This window comes from Palaemon carinicauda, chromosome 28 (assembly GCF_036898095.1).
Source record: "Palaemon carinicauda isolate YSFRI2023 chromosome 28, ASM3689809v2, whole genome shotgun sequence".
Lineage (NCBI taxonomy): Eukaryota > Metazoa > Arthropoda > Malacostraca > Decapoda > Palaemonidae > Palaemon > Palaemon carinicauda.
This window is the reverse complement of record NC_090752.1, coordinates 64458263-64464262: the sequence shown is the minus strand read 5'-3', so window position 1 is coordinate 64464262 and position 6000 is coordinate 64458263. Positions and strand designations below refer to the sequence as shown.

The window sequence follows — 6000 nt, the reverse complement described above, 5'->3', positions numbered from 1 at the left end:
ACATCTACCAGAAATAAAAGACATTGATAAACTTGAAATAATCTGGTAATATCGTTGTTAAAATTTATACTATAATGATTAATAAATTTACAGCTTCCAGAAATAACACACACTTTGATAAACTAGAAATAATCTGGTAATATCGTTAAAATTTATACTACATTACTGGTTTACCTTAACAGTTTTTTATCATCAGTTAGTGATTGCCATCCTATGGTATATAGATGGAGTGACCAACATTATACATAACCCCCTAAAATCTCAATAACTTGTCAATTGCGAATTTCAAAATATTTGTAGTGCTGTAATGTATTTTCTAATGAGTGTATTTTAATTCTCCAGAGGAGTTTGATTTTACATTATCGGCTTCTGTTAAGGCGATTCAGTCCTTTTGACTTCTGATTAATGAAATTGATAGAATTGTTTTCCCCGGAGACATTCTGGATTGTCTTCTGTAGTATCTCCCATATCATTCCTGCTGATCTTCATCTTGATGTCTTTAGGAATGCCTCATAATACTTGATTCCTTATCGACAGTTTAATTTCCTTTTTTCGGCAGGTGGCTCTTGATAATTTTCTTCTCTTTTGACGATTCTAGTCTGGAAAATAAATATAAGATATTAATTGGACAGATCTGACAGTCTTATTCAAATATATTACGATGCACTTCAATATAAAGACAACACTTTCAGTAACATCATCCATGGTAAAATATAAAGAATATAGAATATGCCAATGTATTATATATAAAAGTGGAAATAATTTATGATTTGTTCCTACGTGAATACAAACCCTCATCTCATAGTAGGAGGTTCGTCCTTAGGAGGGAGGAAGCCCATATAACAATACTGGCTGGTTAAAAATCCCAGGATGTCAATACACTTGGACATAATATAGGTGCAGGAGTGTTAATTCCAACCACCTCCCAACACTTGAGAATAGATTCTAATGGGTTAGGATAAGTTTCTGTTTATAAGCATACAGTCGAGGAAGATCCTATACCCTAGGAAGGATCTGATATCGTAATGTATGGTCAATTAGGCATAATGTATCATTCATTCTATCCATTCTCCCCTCATAAGGAGGATGGGGTAGATATTCTACAACTGACTTGTATAGAACAACTGCTCGGTATGGAAGCTCACCCGCATCAAAGTACGAGCCAGCAAATAATGGAATGACTGCTACTCTCCGCTCCCCCCCCCCCCACACACAAAGGGGAAGGAAGAGAGGAAAAGGGTCAGATGGTACACCTCCATCCTAGACTAACTTCATGACCGTTATCTTCAACGAGATGGTAGGGAGTTAGGCAAGGTACACAACCAGCTGAGCAGCTACTACAGGTTACAGTGTAAACATATATAAAGACTTGTAAGCATACACCCATGGATAGTGGGCTGTAAAGGTTGCCTAGTGCTCCCAGACTCTGCCTTTTAGCACTTGCACCGCTAATGGGTTCTTCCTAAAGGCTCGAGTAGATCTGGTATTGTGGCTTCATGTGATTGCATCCAGAGTGGTCCCCTTGTGTAAGCACATGTACAATTGTTCTCATGAAGCCAGAACGAAACAGCATTTCAGGATCTCGTATTCCTTCCATACTGAAGGAACATTCGCAGTGCCTCCCCCCCAGGAACAGGTAGGCAAGTCATTCTTGCCTATCTAGTTGCCTTTGTAGGGAGGAGAGGATAAAGGATTGAAGTCATGTCTGATTAGATTCCAAGTCCTTGCCATGAACTGCTGAACCAAGGCGATGAAGATTATCTTCTATCCTTCAGAATGCTGGCGACAAAAAAAAAAAAAAAAGCTTTCAAACGACTAACTCTTAAAAGGTAAAGACTGATTACCCCAGTTCCTTAGGAATTAGTGAGCTTCCCCAATAAGGGAAGAGATAAAAACAGCTCTCCTGGACACCATTCAACCAGTGGCTACTAGAGAGCGATCAGGGTCTTTCAAAATCTTGATGCATTCTACCAACAGTTAAGTGAGAGGAAAGACGGGGAAAGGGACAAAAGGCCTATATGCCTAAGATCCACGGAGATGTTGAAAGGCATCTTTGAAATTCACCAACAGTCCGTGACTAGGAGTCCCCCAAAAGTTTCTTATACTGCATGGCAAACAGGATGAGTAATGGTGAGCAACTAAGCCTTTTTGCCACACAATGATGTGGAGATTGCCTAAAATCCTACAACAGAACTCTAGGCTGTTTGTTTGCTCGATCAGTGTTCTTGCTTGAAAGCACCTTGTGCAGCTACATCGTGTCTTCTACTCACAAGAGTGCGCCTGCTTAAGAATGGGACCCCTTTGTAAAATTAGGCATGGATAGAAGCGTTATTGGCATTTATCGCTACGAAGTGCTTTATCAAACCATTTGGAAAGCTAACAATGTGCTTCAAGCATTCCCGCTAAGTTGAGACAGGTGCAATCCTTTAAAAGGCACTGTCTTTTCTATCCGGAAGGTAGCATAGAAACAGTTATGTCAACATCATATTGTGTAATGGAACAGCAAAGACGAAGCAAATGCCAAAGCTCTGAGACACTGAGGTTCTAGAAGATACGTGAAGCTTGCGATCCCGAATCAATTAGAAAACATTCTCAGGGGAAATAAGCACCTCTGGTACATAAACTCTCAGAAAATACACTATATATAACTCACCCGGGTAGCTGAGCCATTGGGAAGCCTGGGCATGGGCTACGGCCAAGCGTTAACACACGGGTCCTGGTCACTGACCGGGGGGTCATGACACAGGACCGGAACAGCATGCTCGAGGGCCAAAGCACAAAATTTGAATACTGGGTCCTCGCCATGGTACAAAGGTAGAACCCCGGGTGCCTCCTACGATCACAATGAGCTGCAGCTCCAGGTACCAGCCACAGGCCGGGGGGCAGCAATACTAGTGGAACACTGGCCGTCAAAGGACAGGGCCTAGGGTCCCAGGATACATGATCCAGGGTCAGGGCCCGGGTCCCCCTGTGGCACCGGGGCAGGAATAGGCCCTGTCCACAAAACCCCATGACACAGAAACATGGTTCCAGTCCTCACAGGACCAAGAACCACACTGGTGGCATCCACCTCCCTTGAAAGAGAGATGGTGTCACAAGGAGCCCTATCCCTGCGACTGTGCATCCTGAATTCTTTGGCCTCCTTTTCATCTTAGAAGAGTAGTCAGAATCCAAGGAGGATGAGAAATAGGACACGCACATCTACCTCCTCCTGTCTCTGCAGGCAGAGCAGTCGATGTCTGAAACTGTCCACGACAACTCTCCCCCAGAGAGAGAACCTCATGGGTTGCTCCAACCGGAGCCATAGCACTGTGGCACACCATAACCAGGGGAGGGGGAAGGCACTTGCAAGGCTCCCATGACTGCAACTTGCAGGGCCGGAGGCACAACCACTGACACTGAGGGAAGTCAACAGCTCTGAACCCTCTGGCACAAGGTTTAGGACAATTGGTACTTACCTTGACAACTGTGGCCCCACCCTAAGCTCCCGACACCAGCACCTTACCTGCCATGCCAACAGCTACCAAATAACATGTCTTCTAGCGCTAAGGGAGAACCACCACACCTTCACCACTGGTGTCACAACACCTGAGTACAAATAGTACAGGGAGGCACTGGTGAGGAGTAGCTTCGGCTGGTGAGGAGTAGCTTCGGCTGGTGAGGAGTAGCTTCGGCTGGTGAGGAGTAGCCTCGGCTGGTGAGAAGTAGCCTCAGCTAAAGGTAAAAGCGGACCTACCTGAAAGATCTAAGGAACTTCAACTTCATTAGGTAAATTCGTCGACAGCACACTGCCTGACAGCCACAGGATTCCCCACGCCATGAACCTGAAACTCACTGATGTAGTTCCAAAGACTTTGAACCCTGCAGCATACTCCCCTGGGTACCAATCCAGTGGAGTATGCACAGGGGCGGCAGAAACAGAAGTGTCCCCCACGGAGATAGGAGCAAAAAGCCCACCGGAGTTTTCTTAAGTATTACCCGGTCCAATTCCTACAAACACCTCGCTCGCTTCCTTCTCATAGAGTGAAGGCCATTATTACACCAGAGGCCACAATCTAAACTCAGCACACAGACATCCCCCTAAGCACAGACGGGGTGTGTGGCTACGCCATACGACTGCCAATACAAACCCTCCCCTGTCAACGAGCTTTTTGCCATTACACATTAACAGCCAACATTCCCTTCTCAAAAAGAGGAAGAAAATTAATAAGTCTGACAGGTGTGGAATGTCCAACTGTGCTCAACAGCATTCAAGGTAAAGGTGCATGTTCTCTAACTGAAGGGTGGCGAGGTTCCTTGGCCTATACCCTCACCAGTGGGGTAACCTCTTGTTATATGATTTTAACGTCAGATTCCAGCTTGCGCTGAAGTAATGTCCCTAATTATAGGCCAAAGGTTTGTATGTTGCATATGAACAAAATGGCTCTTGTAAAACTCTGAGAACTATGACATGGCTGACTTTTAAGGTGGAAAGTAGTAAGCACTAGAAATTAAAGTATCATACATTAATAAGTTCCTTTCACATTTGTCACTTTATATGTAAAACATTATTACCTTGCCTTTTAAATTTAGAACAAAATAAGCCCAAACTGTCAGAAATCTATCACTTCTTGAAAGCAAATAGTTTTGGCAAGATAGTTAATTATACAATTAATATGACAAATTCGTAGATAATTTGTATTTTTCCTAACTATACAAACCTTAGCTATTTAATAGGGGTATTACTTTTGGCGTAGCTGAAGTGACGAGCAATTAAGATTTAACAAGGGTTTACTACCCACACCGCTAGTTAGCAGGGGTAGGGTAGGGTAGCTTGCTAACCCCCCCCCCCCTTACACACACCTGTGCTTGAACTCACTTTGCTTGGAGGTAGGACTTCAAGGGGGATAAGGCTGGCGGCCAAGTTTGGTTAAATAGCTAAGGTTTGTATAGTTAGGAAAAATACAAATTATCTACGAATTTGTCATTTGTTCCGTAACTGGAATACAAACCACGCTATTTAATAGGGGTGACTCACCCATTAGGGAGGGTGGACGTCCCAGCCAGTTCTGGCTTATTGGCTTTGCCTGGGGGCTCATTATTTGTGTGTGTAAGCACCCAAGAAATAAGGAGACCCTGCACCTCGCTAGAATCTTGTTACGCAAGGACTGCGGCCTATGCAAGCTGTGTGAGAAGGTATGAAGAAGAGTGACTCGTCCTAAGAAGTTGTTCTGAAGTTCTTTAGATGGAAACTTTTAGACTAGGATTTTCCCAATACCACCTCGTCAGGGTATGGGGACGTAACAGTTTTAACTTAATACTAGGAACACAAGGGAGCATGGTTTACTTGCAGTAGTTTGAGGTCAGCTATGCAGAGAACCCAGGATGCTGTTTTCCTCAAGAGAGGGGATGATGAAGAAAAGAATAAGGGCCAGTCAAACCTTTTCATTCAGGCAGACTAAAAACCGGGTAACAATGCCCTCAACCTTCTGCTACTTATCCAATAAGGAGCTTGAGGTTTTAAACCAGCTGTTGTGCCTCTTGTGGGTCACATCTTGCAGGAACTGGGCTGTGAAAGTTGTTAGACGCTTCCACACCCCAGCTTAAAGAACCTGCTTCACAGAGAAATTTCTTTTGAAGGCCAGGGACGTAGCCATGCCCCTGACATCATGTGCTCTAGGGCGACGTGACGGAGGAGGACCTGGATTCAAGGCCAAATCAATGACCCTACGAATCCATGCAGAGATGGTGTTCTTGGTGACCCTCCTCTAAGTCCTTCCTGTGCTGACGAATAGTGCTGGCACATGAGGACGGATTGCAGCTGTTCTTTTGAGGTACAGCCTCAAACTCCTTACTGGGCATAGTAAGTGATGGTCTGGGACATCTGTTACAGAATGGAGACTAGAAATCCGGAAGGAGTCGAATCGAGGATCCGCTACTCCAGGATTCTGTCTTGGCAATAAACTCGGGGACGAAGTTGAACGTTACCTCCCCCATTCCCTTGAATGGGCGATGTCATAC

General features: G+C 44.5%; 1 long non-coding RNA gene across 1 annotated transcript in view; it reads right to left on the bottom strand.

The window, feature by feature from the left end:
* Positions 1–210: 210 nt before the first annotated feature.
* Positions 211–6000, bottom strand: part of LOC137622075 (uncharacterized) — a 51339-nt gene continuing 45549 nt past the window's right edge. The window contains exon 2 of the long non-coding RNA XR_011040346.1: positions 211–599. This is a non-coding gene — a long non-coding RNA (uncharacterized lncRNA). The remainder of the gene's footprint in view (positions 600–6000) is intronic.